The following is a 19,335-nucleotide window of genomic DNA, read 5'->3' as shown; positions in this document are numbered from 1 at the left end:
TTATAATCTAAAGGGCAGCTGTTATTGGCCTGGTGCAAAAAGGGTAGAACTTGATAGACAAATGGCTTTTCCCTCTTTTTTTAATGTTTGTTTCCATTAAGTCACTGCTTTAAACACTCTTAAGATTTACAGAATAGCTGAAGGATGAAACAGGCTAGTGTTTAAATACCAGAGGTTTGGCCACACGCTACTTCGGCATGTCTGTTCAGTAATAAAAACTGCTGTGGTCTGTGTGTTCATAGTAGTCAAGCAAACAGATCACATACATGTTAATAGTTTGAAAAAAGAAATCAACATAAGGCTATTTGATCTGTGTAGTGCATTATTGTTCTGGGTCACGGTTGTTGTGCAGGACAAGGTCACAGCTCCTAAATGGCCCCCTCTCTGGCTGTGGGCTGTCCAATAAAAAGGCAGCTCTACAGTTTGGGAACCTCTGAAACCAGGTGTATTATAGGTATCATGTAATGTATACACATAAACAGGGGAGGAAAAATGTTTTGTCAAGGCTTGCGTGTTTGTGACTGATAAAGGCCTGTGTTTATTCATGTACGATGAATGTCTTCTTTCAGGATTCTCACACACCTATTTTACCTGGCCCGTCGGATGTCACAATGAGTGTCTAAACTCACAAACCCATCTAGCCAGTAATACAATAGCAATTTCCATTAGAATTTCAGTTTGTCGTGTTAGGGGATATATTACAAGGAAAATGAATGCACTGTGTATGTTGTGGAAAAGACTGGCTGCAAAAGGACATATGATATGTGCTTTTCTTCAATTTAAATTACTGAACTTTTGACTTTAATACTCACTAGAGCTCTACAATTACTTCATCATTTGTTAAGAGTTAGTTATCAAAAGAAAAATGTACCACTGACTGGAAAAGAGATTACATAGACAGACAGACAGATAGATAAATAAATAGATGATATAGAACTACAACATGAATTAGATTCACTTACAAAGGTTGTTCACCTTTGAGTTAACTTTTAGGGTAAGGACACACGAGGAGATTCAGGGAGATTTTGTCGCCTGGCTACTAATCTCCTTGTCTTTTGAGCAACTATCTCCCTGAACTGCCTCAGCGTTTTTCCCCATAGGCTACAATGAAAAGTCGCCTGCGCTAATGCACACACGGCAATTTCAGGCAACTATTGAAAACGCATCGCCCTGTGTGCATTAGCGCAGGCAACTTTTCATTGTAGCCTATGGGGAAAAACGCTGAGGCAGTTCAGGGAGATAGTTGCTCAAAAGACAAGGAGATTAATAGCCAGGCGACAAAATCTCCCTGAATCTCCTCGTGTGTCCTTACCCTTAGGGGCAGACTTATCAAGGGTCCAATTTCGAGTTCATGTAAAAATAAATGATTCAAATTCAAGGGGAATTGGATCAATCCACAAACTCGAATCGAATCAAATTTGATTGGAGTTTTTTCTCCAAAAAAAACTTGATTTTTCAGGAAGGCTGCAAACAACTCCAAAATGATCCAAGGATGTCCCCCATAGGCTGAAACAGCAATTTGGCAGGTCTAAGGTAGTGAATAGTCGAATTTGAATTCCTAAAGGGCCAGTACATGATGCATTTCAAAAATCGAATTTGAATATTTTTTTAAAAACTCAAATCGAATTCCCTAGTTGAATTCCACTAAAAAAACTCAAAAAATTTGAGATATTCCGAGACAGTTTGCAATTGCTTTTACTTTTTTAATATTTGTGGTTTTTTTATTCAATAGCTCTCCAGTTTAGCAATCTGTTTGCTAGGGTGCAAATTACCCTAGCAACCATGCACTGGTTTTTGAAAAGAGAATGGCATATGAAAAGAAGATGTCTTGAATAGAAAGATGTAACCTTAGACAGCATTTGATTTTAGATGGGGTCAGTGACCCCCATTTGAATGCTGGAACGAGTCAGAAAAAGAATGCAAAAAAACGATTACAAAGAATACATGAAGACCAATTGAAAAGTTGCTTAGAACAAGCAATTCTATAACATACTTAAAGTTATCCTAAAGGTGGACCACCCCTTCAAGATTATATTTGGGGTACTGTAGGAAACAGAGCTGTGCTTATAGATAGATAGATAGATAGATAGATAGATAGATAGATAGATAGATAGATAGATAGGTAGGTAGATAGATAGATAGATAGATAGATAGATAGATAGATAGATAGATAGATAGATAGATAGATAGATAGATAGATAGATAGATAGATAGATAGATAGATAGATAGATATGTGGGTACATGTGCATTTACAAAATAAAGGTATATGAGATGCTTGCTGAGAGTAAATATGGAGACACCAGGAAAATGATCTCATTAACCTACTGTAAAAATTTAAGGGAGTGATTGGCAACACGTGTATTTTTAGAGTTTAAAGAGAAAAATGTTGGGACATTTGGGTAATTTTATCCTTTCTGTTTCAGTACCAGTTAAAGCTGAAGACATTTAGGAGTTTTAAAAGCAAATAAAAGTTAGAAGATCAACACAAAGTTCCAGTAACACATATAAGATGAAAAAAGGATAAACAGCATGCTCAGCTCCATAGCAATCTGTTATGGACTCTTTTTACTATGGCTGAGGAAACCCACAAAAATGTAAATGATTTCACTGATATTTTCATGGATCACGTATGGAACACATCTAAATGGCCTGGGTTAAGCAGAATGTATTACTCTGTTACAACATTCCCACCCACAGTCCATCAATGTTTGTCTAGCAGAAACCAGTACCTGCAGGGCAATAGTAATGGCAATGCGGGGCAGATCTTTTGTTTATGAGCACCTCTTAGCTTTCCTCTAGGTTTGGCAACATACACTGTAAGAAAAGCAGATTTCTGTGGGCACATTCCATCATAATGTGGCATCAAATTGTCTGGGAGAGAAACATCTTAATCAAAACCAGGCCTTCTTGCATTAAAGGTTTTCACATTAACAGAAAGCCTCTCGAATCATTGTAACGTCTGCTGAAGGGTTTTGGGATTTTTTTGGAATTTGTTCCTACCTGTATAAAGTTCAGCTTCTATAATTAGAACCACTTTAGCTGCTGTATTCAAGCCAACAATGGGACTGGGGAAGAGGAGAATTATATTTTTTGAGGAATGAACTTGTTTTGCACAGTTTGACAACTGCTTTTATCATCCAACTTCTCTTTGCTTTCAGCCTTTGTTCCAGTGCTTGCATATAAAGAAAGCTATTGAATTTCCTAATATCCAGTTGTTTTACACTATGTTCCATGGCAGTTGCTAGGCACTTTGGCTCCCTTTTCTCCCACCCTGTACAACATCAAAGCACACTGCTACATGAAATATCAGTTTATTTATGGTCATAGCCATGAACTTAATTTCACTGAAGGCTGTAGAATAGGTATAATGGCCTGTATCATATTGTATATTTAATGTACCTTTATGTGGCACGGCCCACCCAATATTTTGTTCAAATATGGTACATACTATATCAAGGTTGACAGGCCTCCATTGCAGGGTTTCATTTGTAAGCATGTCAATCAGCATAATTGCCTGCGACCCAGCCCCTTTGGAGGAATATAATAAAAATCATTAATGATAACAAAACATTGCGAACAATGTTTCTGTTTCTCCTTTGTGCCATTTTTTTAGTTTTACAAACCCTTAGTGCATCATCTGCCACCATTGTGCTGTGTATGCAATAAAACTTCCTAATGACAAAGTCATGAACTTTATATACAAATGAGTACAGTCTAAGACACCCTAGGGCTCAAATATTATTGGCAGGCAAATGCACGGTGGCTTATAGCACAATCTGCAGCACAAAGGAGCCAATTTGTTAATGACACTCATGTAAGAGGCCTCCAATAGGACAACCAAATGCTGCTGTACTAGTTGCACTTGTTTGTAATTGGGTCCTTTTCACTTTCTTAATTCTGGTCAATAAAAGAAATTGATATTCCAAAACACTCATAGAACTTCCCAGGCCCCCTGGCTCCTCCAGTTGACTTGAATGTGAATGAGCTGATAGCACCAGCTGACTAGTGAATTTGGGCTCAAAACTGCCAGTTCTGGTTCTGTTTTTGGACAGCTGAAAAGTACCCGTGTACCATCAGTCTATGCATGGTTTATGTGTTTTCCATGTATTGTCTGTTTCAGGGATTATTGGTTTCTTCTAGTTTGGCACACTGCAAGTCATAGTTGCTCTCAAATTATTCGCTTGTTAGAATGTTTCAGGGTTATTACTAGGGATGCACCGAATCCAGGATTCGGTTCAGGATTCAGCCTTTTTCAGCAGGATTTGGATTCGGCCAAATCCTTCTGCCCAGCCGAACCGAATCGGAATCCTAATTTGCATATGCAAATTAGGGGCGGGGAGGGAAAACACGTGACTTTTTGTCAGAAAACAAGGAAGTAAAAAGTGTTTTCCCCTTCCCACCGGGATCAGATTTCGGTATTTGGCCGAATCTTTCGCGAAGGATTCGGGGGTTCGGCCGAATCCAAAATAGTGGATTCGGTGCATCCCTAATTATTACTCATATGGCTCATATTTTAGTAAATTGTGTGACCATCAGGTTGGCCTCCAAGAATCACCAAGATCCTCTGCAAATACCCCTAAAAGAAGAAAGCTCTTGCCTGTGAAGGCGCACCACTGAGTGGACATTAACTTGTTTTTGGACTGTCAACTACCTACTTTGACACTTGTCATTTATTTAAAAATCTTTTACATCTTGGGAAGTACTGAGTGATGAGAATATCCTTTAAAAAAAAAAGCAAAAAAAAAACAACAAAAAAACGAGACATTGATATGGCAGACGTTTCCTTAGCGAGAGCTGCAGAGCAGGGTGCATGAGAAAGAACAGGCTCCGATTGTTGGTAATGACATGAACAGAATGCAGCTGAAACCAGATAGGGAAGAACTGTGTCTAAGCCAGGGAAAATAGACTGCCATCTCAGCTCTCAAGAAACCCTGTGATGCAATGTGAGTCTAGAACTCACATGTACGAGACGTTCCTCGGCACTCACAGGCATATGAAACATTTGGAAGTGCTTGTGAGCTTTGCATCCTTGGACACTTGCCCTTATTAATTCTTATAAAAACTTTACAAGAACAATGAAGGGCATTCTACGAATGCAGTGATTAATGTGAGGGTTCCGTCAGTAGCTGAAATAAGTGTGTTTTAAAGGGGCCATATACCCCATTTTTCAACATACTTTGTGCCTATTGTTTTAATTAGGAAATATCTATGGTTTTTGTCATTTCTTGCTAAGAAAAAGGACAGAGTGGGTGGGATCAGGAAGTAGATTGGGGCTTTTGTTTCATTTTCAAATTTTGTCCTGTTTAGTGCAAGAAATAAGAAAAAAACATAGATATTTCTTAATTAAAAGAATAGGTAAAATGTATGGTCATCACAAGCCCTATTCATTATACCATTGTTGAAAAATGTGATTTACTGTCCCTTTAAAAGCCTTCATTGCCTGAGAAGCAAGTGGATGCACAGGTTATATATACAGTGAAAAAACTGTTAATGTCATGAAATTCAAAAAAGTAAATTGCAAAAGTGTACCCTGAGCACTTTTTCTTTCAGCTGTTAGGTTATATGCCCCTTTAAATAGATACATTGGGAAGATATCATTCCAAATGGAATTAGTTGTTCTGTCTGCTCCATGTTTGTTAAGGCACGTGAATCAATGTCAGAAAAAAATTCTTTTTAATAATTACTTATTTTTGTAAAAGCCACCTGGTTATTTCTGGTGTGGGTCTGTCTATCTATCCAGATGTCATTGCAGTTCTCTTAAATCTTAAAGACCATATTATATGGACACTGGTGTAAAAAGCATTTGATTTCTTAGCTTTACATATTGGTTTATAAAAAATGTTTATAAAATATTTCCCAGAGTGCCTTGGTGTTGGAAAGAAAGGAAAGACTAATTGGAAGGAAGGGTGGGCAGGCTCATTTGTCCCTTACTGAAAATCCTTCTCTATTATGTCTGGAAAGCTATTCATCGTAAAATCAAAGATTTGGAATTTATTCTGGCAGCAGTTCTTTTGGACTTTGGACAGCTAAGTAGTGCAAGAATGAAAAATGAAAATGAAGCAAATCAGGACACAAGTTATGTATTGCTGGAAGACTCTGCTCCTGCGCTCTCCAGTATGTTGGATACAGGAAAATAAATAGAGGCATAGTAAAAACAGGCATTCGCATCTGCCCTGGCTTACACATAAACATACATGTTAACTTTAGTGAATGGTATGTATTGTCATCATCACCTGTTCTGCAACTCTACAGTCTCTTCTATAAAAATCAACCAGCACACAGATCTATCTTTGAGAGTTTAGTAGCACCATTATGCTTCAGCTCCCAGGTGTTCCTTGTACAGGTTTGGGGGTACACATAGTCCCACATAAGGAAAACCTGGGAGCAAGTTAAAAATGGTGGTTCTGTGCTACCCAGCAAAGGCAACCAGGCCACCCCCCCCTGGCAGTTTTTCCATTTTCTGTATTCCACATGTTAGGGCAGTGGGGTTGTAAAATCCCTTAGATAACACATGCACCTCACTGGGCCTGTCATTGGACAACCATAATATTGAGGATCGAACACAAGGTTGTTTTGTTTTTTTAAAGGGTTGGTTCACCTTTAAGTTAAGTTTTAGTATGTTATAGATTGGCTAATTCTAAACAACTTTTCATATGGTCTTCGTTATTTATTTATTTTTTTAATAATTTGCCTTCTGATTGTTTCCAAATAGAAATCACTGACCCCATCTTAAAGGAAAAACAAACCCTTAATAAAAGAAAAAACCCTACCCTACATAGACCCCCCTCTCTATTGTAAACAACCCCTTTAAAGCATGTCATTGGCATGGAAAGAGCCTGTTAGCAATGCTGCCTTTGAGTGCTAGGGTTCTGTGGTGTTTGATTCAAACATGGCATCTTCAAGGAGTTTGTATGTTCTCACTATATGTGTGTGGGTTTCTTGGGTTTCCTCCCACATACTGAGAGATTAATTGGATCTTGATGAAATAATGATAAACATGTAATTACGAATATAAATAATATGTAGGACAGGGAGGGATGTTGGTAGCATCATAATATGTGCTACAGGGAAAGGAGGAGCGCCATGATGCAATATGACAGTTACTGCAACTCTGACCGGTACAGACAGGCACAACACATATAACATTAATCTTACACACTGACACACTAACAAAGCGCTTATTATGTCTACGTAATACCTTAATGCAGAAATAAATACAGTTTTGGAGTTTATATTTGCTCATAGGAGAAACCTCAAATCAGACATTGTATACAGTTTAGGCATCCATTGGTAAATGACAGGTTTAGTTAATGTTGTCAGTGAAGCAACTACTGCTGGAATCAGTGTGTATAAAACAACAACATATTTGCGGTTTTTTACTTTTACTTTAATTTTTCACTTTGTAAAAACAAGTCCAGTTGAAAGATGTTGAAATGTTCCCCTTTTTCTCACTGAGAAAACTAGGAATGTGCTTCTCATTACAGCTATTGGTTAAGGAGGAGAAAGGGAATAAATGTGCAGTGCAAATGTGCAGATCATTGTAGTCTTTGCTGTTTTCCTTGTGAGCTGTGAGGTTGGTTTAATGGTTAGGTTCCGTTGCAGTGAGCAGAACTCCCTTTAGGCCCTATGATGTTTGAAAGGAAAGGTGCTCCTTACATGGGCATGAGTGCTCGTGTGATTGGCTGAGGGAACGTGAGGCAGTCAAAGTGACCTGGATGTATGAATGTGTATCTAAGCAGGGAAATCAGAGAGCAGTTAGAAAGGGGGCGGGGCTGCTTTCCCAGAATGTTCCAAGGAGACAAAGAACAGCTCCAGCAACCAAATAAGGAAGTCTCTGCGCAGGATTTTCAGAATACAAGTTATTTTAGGGATTTTGAGCAAACTGCAGAGGGTACTGCTTGTGTAATGCAGGGATTTCTTTTCAGGCATGAGTAGATAGCAAAGGAGAAACAGCCGCCTGATAATCACGATTTCCTTTTCCTTTCTGTCTGCACACAACTTGTTTGTTCTTTTGCCTTAAAGCCTATAATTTAGAAGCCTTGTCCTGTAAACCTCTGTGTTTTCCAGCTCCAAAGCCTAAAATATCACAGCCAGTTAGACACTAAACACACAGGATTTCATGTGATGAAAAAGGGTTAATTCCTTGGGGGGCTGCTTACTGTTTGGCAAATTTATTACTAATTAAGCTAGTTAGAAATTCAAGTATATCAGTATTAAAGCATTCCTAGGCAGTTTGCAGTTTCTAATAACTGTTTGGGGCAGCTGTACCAGAAATTAAGAAAGGAGGTCCCGGCAATGCAAGGGCTCTTTGGCACTTTAATCAGGGAAGGGGAGTTGCATAAATGAATTTCCAACTTGTGGCCCTGTAGCTGTTTCTAAACTACACCTCCCGATATTCAGGTCAGTCCCTGTCCCTGTGGTGCTTTTCTGGCTGAAATCCATACAAGCACAAGATAGTGTCCTGGCTAGAATTGAACTTATGATGACAGTGCAAGGCAGCAATGCTAACGACTGTGTCTGTATAGGGAGAGGTAAGCCATATCTGTGTACTGGAATTGCAGAAAGAAATACAAGAGTTACATGATCGTGATTATGTAGTAAGTTTCTACTATAGTATAACTGCCAATTAGTTTAAGAGAAACATAGAAAGGTAATTTGTACCATGCAATATTTACAATCCTGTTTCTTATTAGAAATAACGGGTCTAGAAATGGAACCTAAATTTGCATCCTGAGAACCATTGAAATTGCTGCCAGTAGCTTCCAATACAGTATATTTATTAGGGATGCACCAAATCCACTATTTTTGGATTCATCCAAATCCCAAATCATTTGTGAAAGATTCAGCCAAACCAAAGCCGAACCCTAATTTGCTAGGTAAATTAGGGAAAGGAGGGGGAAAGAGAGTAAAAAAGGAGTAAAACATTTTTGACTTTCTTGTTTGTGTGACGAAAAAAAACATGATTTTTCGGATTCGGTTTAGCCAGGCACTTGGATTTGGCCAAATCCAAATCCTCCTAAGAAAGGCCAAATCTTAGCTGAATCTCCAACTGAATCCTGGATTTGGTGCATTCCTATTATTAATTATACACCTTACATTTCTCAGGATGCGCTTGCCTCATAATTCGATAAAATAGTGGGTCGCCGTGCAAAACATGCAGCAGTATTGTTTCACACCATGTAGGATAAAAAATAAAGGGAGGTGCCACAGTATTGTAGGGCACAGGTGAGTACACTCTATCATGCAGAATGCATAGTGATATTATCATATTTGCTACGGTTAACACGATTAACCACTGTTCAAAGCATACCTTTTCTTTCTCAGCAGTGTTTTCAGGTTAACTTACGTATTCCTTCTCATGCACAAGAATTCCATTAATGTAAACCTCTCCCCCCCTGCCAAGTGCAGGTGTTAGATTCATGGATATTTTCATGTAGTCTACAACAAGCCTTATCAGTGTCATCAGATCTGAAAAATTCCCATGCGATGATACGGACTGTGAGGCTGGGGGGTAAGGACATTTTGTATGACCTGAATTATGTTCCTTTGCACCCTTGTTGAATTCATGTGGCATGCCAAGAAATACGGATAATTGTTAGTAAGTTCTTCCCACATATGCATTGTTTTTGTTTCAGTTTGGGGTACTCTTGTTCCTCCCACACCTCAAAACTGAAATTGCTTTTTAGTATTTGTGAATGATAGGGAACTAAAACTGAAATCTTCACTGGGACAGGGACTGTCAGTTTAACCATGTTACTCTTAGGAGGCCAAACTATAAGACTGTTGTCATATGTTTTATTTATGTGACTTTGATTTGCTCTAGAATTTAGTTATTACAACCTTATTTGTGCATTATACTCTTATGTTCATCTATATGTCTTAAACCCCAAATATATGTAATTTTTGTTTTCATGTATTGCACTGTATACAAACAGCTCAATACATTATTATAATACAGGTATGGGACCGGTCACGTATCCAAAATGCTTGGGACCTGGGGGTTTCCAAATAAGGGGTCTTTCTCTATATTATAGATCTCCATACCTTAAGTGAACTAAAAAATTATTTAAACATTAATTAAATCCAGTAGGATTGTTTTGCTTCCAATAAGGATTAATTATATCTTTGTTGGTGTCAAGTACAAGGTATTGTTTTATTATTACAGAGGAAAAGGAAAGGATTTTTAAAAATTTGAATAAAACGGACTCTATGGGAGATGGCCTTCCCGTATTTCGGGCTTTTGGATATTGAATGCCATCTCTGTATTACAATTATGGGCTAATTTTACGACTTTTTCTGCATGGTCACCCTTTGTTGAATAGATTTCTGGCACTTGGGCAGTTAATGAGACCCTTGGCAAAATGAAAACATTTTTAGGAAACTGATGTTAAACAACCATGCAACACAAAGAATGTCTGTTGAACTGCTGGAGTGCAAACGTTCATGTCATGTTACTGGAAACAATGAATCAGCGTCCTATGTTGAGAACTAGACTGGGACCATAACACACTAATTAGCTTGTTGCATGCCTGTAATGTTACACATCCTGGAGCTTTTTTTTCTTACACATTCTCTACTGAACCCAAGTCAGCAAAGAGGTTGAGCCACTAGAGACATTGGGGAAGTCATTTTGGTGGACAATTATCCGTGCTATGAAAGCAGAGAAGAGTTAGTCGTGTGCTATCTGCAGTTGAAAGTATGTCCAACTTGTAGCCCCTTATCTTTTATTTAACTACAAATCCCATTTGTTCCACACACAATAAACTTTAGCTGTTGCATATGCTGACAATGGTTGGAGTGTCAGAAATCTGGTGCTCAGGGTCATTCTGCTGTCTGAAGTGGAGTCCCGTCACTACCAGAAAGTCTGCTTACTTCTGTATATGGTTTAGAAAGCCCAGGGGCCCTAACTAATTGTAGCCCTTAGCAATTAGTCAGGGATTACTGCTCTGCTACTGTTTGATTAATGAAAGCAAACATCTGACAAATCCATACACAAAACAAATCAGGTCATCTGATTGACCAGTATCCAAGTAGGGGGCCCACACACAGAGCAATGATCTTATAGCCTATATAGAAAATGACCAGTCAGTCCATGTGGGGCCACTTTTTTCAATTTACGGAAATGCCTCCGTTAATACAATCAGCAGATATGGAGCCCTTCTATCGGGTAGTATACAGTAAGTTCAGACAAAAACCTAAAAGATCTCTATATTCATTTTTCAACCAATGTGATCCTTATGAGAATGGTAGGTTGCAAGTTCCTCTGTAGTGAAGACAATTACAGTATATTAGGGCTAATTTCTAGAGCACAGTAGGGCACATATTGGCACCCCCTTAAAGGGCCATACACTTAACACAATGTGTTGTGCCTTTGTTGGCATGCCTGGGGCATGGATCTGACATCAGTGTTTGGCTGCCCACCTGCCTCCCTTAGGGTTAGGGCACACGGGCAGATTCGGGGAGATTAGTGGCCGGCAACAAATTTCCTCTTCTTCTGGGCAACTAATCTCCCTGAACTGCCTCCCCTGCCTTCCCGCCGGCTAAAATGAAAATTTGCCCGAAGTTTCCTTGTGAGGCAACTTCTGCCGACTTCGGAAAACTAATGGCTCCAAGTGCCAGCGGGGAGGCAGTTCGGGGAGATTTGTCACCCGGAAGAAGAGGAGATTTGTCGCCGGGTGACTAATCTCCCCAAATCTGCCTGTGTGCCCTGACCCTTAAATGACTTGAGCAACTTGCCCTCTGTAGCCTGCTATTTACAATTAAGTGAAAATCTTTAAGGTATCAGTGTGCTTCATGGAGGTTCATGCCTTTAGGGTTAGTTCACACGAGGAGATTCGGGGAGATTTTGTCGCCTGGCGACTAATCACCTCGTCTTCTGGGCGACAATCTCCCCGAACTGCCTCAGCGTGTCTTCCCATAGGCTATAATGAAAAGTTGCCTGCGCTAAAGCACACGCGGGGCTGCATTTTCCGTAGTCGCCTGAAGTTGCGGTTACTTAGGTGGTATGATTCCTCTATGGTGTCAAAGGGACAGTATCTAGTGTTATATATGGTGATTAGCACAAAATAAATCTATAGGTTGATGTTCAGTCCTAGCATTGTTTCCACAGTAGCAACGGAGCTTGTAAGCATGTAAGCATGTAGACATGTATGACAAACCATTAGTCTCCGTTATCTACATCCCTGAAGGTGCCTTTTTCCAAATCCAGCAAAGAGAATGAATGTGACTAACAATGAGAAATTCAATAATATTTTTTCAAGCTGGGGTGAAAAATTTGCTTCTCTTCCCTCTTTACTCAGCGACCAAATGAGTGTCTTACCTTTTGCTGTCGAGACATGTACTGACAGCCTAAATACTGATTAACAGCTAGGAAAAAACGTCAAAGTTTACTGTCTCCCGGAGTCTTCTGCAGATTGAATTCTGTAAAATGGAACCCTTATTATTCTATGTCATTTTAATGTGCTTGCACTTTTGTTTTACTGTACCATGGAAAGAAACATCAATTATTCAGGTTTAGAAATAAGAAAGCCAAATGGAGATAAATTATATTTGCATGAAGCAAGTTAAAGTGATACTGACACAAAAAAACAACAACTCTTCAGAATATTAATGCACATTTTAAGTCACCTATAGGTCATATTGATTGTTAATGGGTCGCTAATAGGTCTGCTTTCTGTAAGTAGTTGTTACTTGGAGTTCAATTACTTACCTGACTGTCCCCTCTGTGTTAGAATTTCTAACACTAATGAACTACTGCTGCACAAATATGGCAGCCCCCTCATAGAGGAACATGGAGGATCAGGAGGTAATGTAAAAGCATTGGGCACATGCATAAATAGCATGCAAAGACAATATGATAGATGTAAAAAATGTTTCGTTTCTGGTGTCTGTGTCTTTTTAATGCAATGTATACCACCATTATGTCTCTGCATTTAATAGACATAGGATATTGGTGAAGACAATTTATTCTGAAACCTATATCAGAGCATGATCCTCACTGATCCCCAAAACGGTGCATTCATGCATATTTTATGTTTCTTTCATCAGTAGGGAGTGTTGTATTGTTTCTTCCCTGTATGTTAAATGTGCCCATTGTGCTGTGAAACCTCATTTTGTTCCCACCTGTTGTGTTACAGATCTACTGTCATTAACAGTTGATACAGTACAATAATGATCTTCCTAAGACAAATACATTTCAGCGCTGTTCGTTGCTATGTATGGAAGATCTATAACTTTCACTTAAAGGGATTGTTCACTTTGAATTAACTTTTAGTATGATATAGAGAGTGATATTCTGAGACGATTTGCAAATGCTTTTCACGTTAATCATTTGTTGTTTTTAAGTTTTTTAGCTTTTTATTCTCCAGTTTGCAAGTTCAGCATTCTGGTTGATAGGTTCCAAATTACCCTAGTAACCATGCATTGATTTGAGTAAGAGACTGGAATATGAATAGAAGATGATCCTAATAGAAAGATGAGTAATAAAAAGTAGCAATAACAAAGAGTAGCCTTCCAGAGCATTACCTTTTAGATGGGGTCAGTGACCCCCATTTAAAAGTGGCAGAAGAAGGAAAATATTTCAAAAACTATAAAATAAAAATGAAGGCCAATGAAAAGTTATTCAGAATTAGCCATCCTATAACATACTAAAAGTTTCTGGGAGATTTAGTCGCCCAGCGACTAATCTCCCTGAAAAGCCTTCCCGTCTGCTAGAATCTAAATTGCCGGAGGGAGGGCACTCGAAGCTCTTCGTTTTCCGAAGTCACCCGAAGTTTCAGCAAATTCAGGTGACTCCGGAAAACAAATTGCTCCAAAGTTTCCTCGTGAGGCAACTTCAGAAAACGCATCGCTCCGAGTACCATCCCGCCAGTGATTTAAATTGTAGCCGGCAGGAAGGCTTTTCGGGGAGATTAGTCGCCCGAAGAAGAGGCAATTTGTCGCCGGGCGACTAAATCTCCCCTAATCTTTGCGTCTGTCTCTGCCCTTAAAGGTTTGCTTTTCTAAACAGAGAGACAAGTTTATTTTGGCAAAATTTAGCCCTTCAAGCATTTTGTCATTTTTGGAAAGCTTAAGGCTTGTTTAGTGTGAAACAGAGTTAATCTTAATGACTAGGCAATCTCTGGCCAGTATAACAGTCAACTGATGAATCCATTGTGTTAATTGTCCTCATATCAACCTGCTCATACGTTATGCCCGCAAGTGTTGTGGTCCTCTTATCTGGTCCTAGGATCTGTTTACTGATCTGTGCAATCTGATTATCTAAATGTGTAGTGACTAAATGGCACAGTTATTTGAAGTGAGAGATTCCATTCAGTTTTATTTAGGTATAAAACCAGGGTTCCATTTGATATTAATGCCTCGTGACCTTAAAATGCCAGATAACTGAAGGCAATGGGATTAAAAATAAAGATGACCATCGAAAACATATTTGATTGAGTCAGTGGAAAACATTTGGACGATTGGACATATTTATCTGACAATCAGGAAAGTATTGTTGAACAGGAAAATAGATAAAACCCCTGGAACGAATGTACAAATAATACTTAAGAATATGAACACTTGTTTGGTATTTTTAGCAGTTCTTAGGAAGTTTGGAAAATAATTGAGACAGTGTGTCTTTCTCACCACAACTCATCTCCTCATTCACTAAGCAGTTTTGCCAGAGTGACATCAGGTTATCATGGGATTTTGACTTGCGCTTTTATTTTTAACTTGAAATATTTGTGGAGGAAGAGAAGAATGACAACATTAAAAGGAAATGATATAAACTGCAGCACTATTGACACACATATTTTCCTATGTCATACGTCCTTCAAAATAAACGCAATCACAGAACTTCTTCCATAATACAAATGTGATTTATTCAATGTTTCAGCCCTTCAACTCGGGCCGCATTTCCTGAAGAGTTTAAGTGCTGAATGTTGAATTATGGAAGAAGTGTTAATACAACACTTTTGTATTATGGAAGAAGTCCTGTGAGTGTAGTTTATTTTAAAGAAAGTAGATACTGTGTATATATATATATATATATATATATATATATATATATATATATATATATATATATATATATAGTGAATAAAGTACCCCCTCTTGTAAAATATAAGGATATTATAAGTTACCAAGGAGTTTCATGACCATATACAGTAAAAACACGAGGCCGAAGGCCGAGTGTTTTTATACAGGTCATGGAACTCCGAGGTAACTTCTAATATCCTCATATTTTGCAACTGGGGGTACTTTATTTATTATAATACACACGTTTCAGTGAGTCATGTGACAGAAATGACATCAGAACTCACCGTTTATAACTGATGACATCCTAACTCACCGTTTATAAGGAAATAATTTACAGGATATTCATGGCTTTTGTGTATTTTATATATATATATATATGCTATTTTTTTGCTAGTGAGCACATATCACCGGAATGTACACCTAAGCAAACTTCTAGAGTTTGCAGTTGTACTTAAGTGACAGCTGGAGGGCTGCAGGACAGACATCCCTGAGATAAACACATGCTACACACAATGGTAATAAAATACATAACTCTTAGGGCCATGTCACATAATGGCGGATAAACCACTTTGTGTTATTTGTAGAGATGCACCGAATCCACTATTTTGAATTCGGCTCAACCCCCGAATCCTTCGCGAAAGATTCAGATAAATACTGAACTGAATCCTAATTTGCATATGCAAATTAGGGGTGGGAAGGGAAAACAAATTTTACTTCTTTGTTTTGTGACAAAAAGTCGCGCAATTTCCCTCCCGACTCTAATTCGCATATGCAAATTAGGGCTCAGCCGGGCAGAAGGATTCAGCTGAATCTGAATCCTGCTGAAAAAGGCAGAATCCCGAACCGAATCCTGGATTCAGTGCATCCCTAGTCATTTGCCCTTTTGGCACACAGGATGGCATATGGGGCACTTTGTCCCCCGCAAAAAAAATTGCCTCTACATGGAAACGCCATAAATAACGTGTTTCACCAACAGATGGCAAGGTATTATTGGATGACTTGTAGCCCATGGGAGATGCAATTTCCTGTGGGCACCAGCTTTTTATAGTCAAACTTAATACAGATAAATCGAATTTGAGAACATTTTTAGAACAAATTTTAGTTTTCAGTGACTTCCCTAATGAAACAACCTGTGCTTTCGGATCTGACAAATGACAAATGCAGCAGCGTTGAACTGTTTGCCCTTCCTCTCCTCTCATGTACTTTGTTCCAGGATCAGACTCTGCCATACAGTTCAACAATAAAGAGACGTTTTCAGTCAGGCAAAAGACTAGGAATTAAACCCTGGCTTCTCATTGGCCAGTCCCTAAAATAAAGAAGTGGTCCCAGTCACTAGACGCTCAATGAAATGGGCACACAGAAAGGGGGAAAATATAATCGACTGATATCAATGTTTAGATTTGCAGCTACGCCTCTTTTTTAAACACATGCAGGAATTCTGCAAAGAGGTGGGAGGGACTTTTATTGTGAAACTGCAGCTGGACAGAATAGGGTTTTTTTCCCCCTTCTAAAGAATCACTGAGTCATGAAGTTGTGATCCATCCGAGCTTGTCTGACTAACGTGTATGTGCAGTCCTGCTCACTACCTGTTGGGCTTCACTTCAGCGCTGCCCGGCTTTTTGCACACAGACTTCATTGGTGATCAGAGACAGAGTCAGAGAGACAGAGACAGAGAGGCAGAGCAAGAAGCTTTCTCAAAGGTAAGATGCTTTATACAGGGACATATAGTACATTGTAAGTGGAGTATCAGGAGTGAGAGTGGAGAGAATGAGAGCTTTTAACGCTTATTATGCCGCAGCCTCACTGTATGAGCCAGTTACTGTACACATACGGCGTTTCAGTAATGTCTGGCAGATTTCAGGCATTTGTGGAACTTGCAGGCTTTTTCAGAACTAAGGGAAAGTTTTACATTATCATTTCACGTGTACAGAATGCAGCAGGGTCTTTTCCAGTACCTTAGTGGAATTAGTATCCCCCAGCTGGCTTTTATTTATGCTGGTTAACAAAATGCCTCGCTGTAACCATGACCGGAGAAATCTCCTACAGGCAATATAATGTTTCCCTGGCTATTCGGAGCCGATGAGCATCTTCTGCATTGAACCATTTTGGACTGTACAGTAACATATTGCACAGACCAAAGCATTCATGAAACTGCACAGTCTTCAGGCATTGATACTGATACATATTGGTTTCCAATGTACTGTGCAGTGTAAATAATGAAACCCACGCTAGCCAGTATTAGTGGTATCCGAAGCACTACACTGGGCAAGAATGTATCCAGGGCTTTAGGCAGAATGAATTGGGAAGCCAAAATGGAAACCCCGATTGTGGTGCAATGTGGCATCCAGTGCATTGTGTTCTGTTAAAAAGAAAACCCATTATGTGGATTGCTGAAGTGGTATCCCGTTTGGGGACCCAGCACTTGTTGTGCTGAATGGTTTTGGACATTTGGGTGCATGTACTGTGCCAGAGTGGTATCCAATACACTACACCGTGTGGGAATGGAGCCCAACATTTACTGTGCCAGGTGGTATCCACTATAGGGCATAGGAAGTTAAACCCAACATTTACTGCTCCACTGTAATACATAGTACACTCCATCCAAGTGCAGCACTGTAGTGGCATCAGTTAACAGTGCCAGAGGCAGTAGTAGCTGCCTTATAATTATGTATACAAAAGAGTGAAACTAATAAAAAAATTGCATTGTAGTTTGAAAAAGCATGTACATTATAAAGATTCCTTAAATGACTCATGTGGACACTGCGTCATTATTCTGGTAACTATGCATACCAGCTTGTTTTTTAAAGAAAGAATATAATCTGTTTAAGTGAACATTAAAGGACCAGTACATGATCAGTCTGAAAACTGCTCAGATTAGCTCTTTTTTTAACTTTGACGTTTCCTCATTTACACAGTGACGTTTATCAGTTTATTGGGTCCAGACTGTTGGACTTAAAGTAAGTTTCAGAGTGTAAGTTTCAAACTGTTGATAAACTGCAACTTCTAGTATATTTCTCTAGCCATGGTCTGAAGCCTTTTATTGCTAAAAATGCAGTATTATCTAGAACAGGGGGGCCCAAAAGGTAGATTGGAATCTACCAGTAGATCTTTAGCTAGGGATCAGTAGATCTCAAGACACTGTCAACAAACAGCTTGAATAAATGACCCTCTTGTTTCATGCTTTTTATTCATATATTTATTATGTTAAGGTTACATAAGAAATAGTTGTTAAATAATAATTTATCAGAAAATGTATATTGCTATATTTATTAAAGTAATATTTTCCATGGAACAGAAGTCTAGCAATGATTTTATGGATGTAGATCTTAATGGGACAACACCTCTAAAAGTAGACCTTGCATTAGTAAAGTATGGGCACTCCTGACCTAGAACATGTACATAGAGATACAGTTATGGGACCTGTTATCCAGAATGCTAGGGACCTGGAGTTTTCAGAACAACGGATCTTTCCATAATTAGTCTACTAGAAAATCATGTAAACCTTAAATAAACCCAATAGCTGGTTTTGCTCCCAATAAAGATTAATTATATCTCAGTTTGGGTTAAGTACAAGATACTGGTTTATTATTACAGAAAAAAAGGAAATCATTCTTTAAAAAGAATGGATTATCTGGATAAAATTGAGCCTATGAGAGATGGCCTTTCCATAAATCACAGCTTTCTGGATAATGGGTCTCCAGATAATGGATCCCACAACTTTACAACATACATTTTTTCCTACATGTCATTTTCTCAATATAATAATCATACAGTAGAGGAAATCCATAACATACTATGAGGGCAGCCTGTGCATTTATGCTTTGAGGAGGCATAAAGGGGCTCTCTCGTCTGTCTCCTCAGTTAGGTAAAGGAAAACCGCTCAGGCCAGCTAAGGTTCAGCTTGTGGCTCTGAACATTTGTTTAAAATTGGGCTTCGCAAACAGAAATACAGCTAAGTTTCCTGGCAAGAGGAATGTATTTTTAAGGAACGCTGGGAAGGAAAATGAAAAAGACGGGCCTTCTGATGATGTGTTTACAGAAACTTGGCAAGCAGGCATGAAGGGTTGGCTTTTGGAAACAGCCCAGAAGCTGCTGAAACAAAGTACTGAAGGGCAGATACCAAGCCAGGGGTGCAAAGCGAGGGGTGGGGGGGTATTTACACATATATGTTTCAGTAACATGTAGATAAGCAACAACTGGGATGCATGCTGGGAATTATACGTAATTGTATATCAACAAGAGTGGGTAGAAGGGTAGAGAAGGGGAATCACCACTTTTAACTGCACATTCAGCGTGTGCTTTTGTAATCATCAATT

The 19,335-nt window shown here is 38.9% G+C and overlaps 1 protein-coding gene across 5 annotated transcripts in view; it reads left to right on the top strand.

Annotated features, from left to right (window-relative positions):
• The window catches only part of palld.L (palladin, cytoskeletal associated protein L homeolog), a 214,722-nt gene that overhangs the window by 137,859 nt on the left and 57,528 nt on the right, over positions 1-19,335 (top strand). The window contains exon 1 of one of the 5 annotated variants that reach the window (XM_041589228.1): positions 16,250-16,719. The exons of the other annotated variants lie outside the window; for them this stretch is intronic. The gene's annotated coding sequence lies outside the window, so the exon portion shown is untranslated. Of the gene's footprint in view, positions 1-16,249; positions 16,720-19,335 lie in introns of those variants that run through there. 5 annotated transcript variants of the gene reach the window in all.

Source organism: Xenopus laevis, chromosome 1L (genome assembly GCF_017654675.1).
Source record: "Xenopus laevis strain J_2021 chromosome 1L, Xenopus_laevis_v10.1, whole genome shotgun sequence".
NCBI classification, from domain to species: Eukaryota; Metazoa; Chordata; class Amphibia; order Anura; family Pipidae; genus Xenopus; species Xenopus laevis.
The sequence above is the reverse complement of the archived record's forward strand: the minus strand, read 5'-3'. Positions and strand labels throughout refer to the sequence as shown.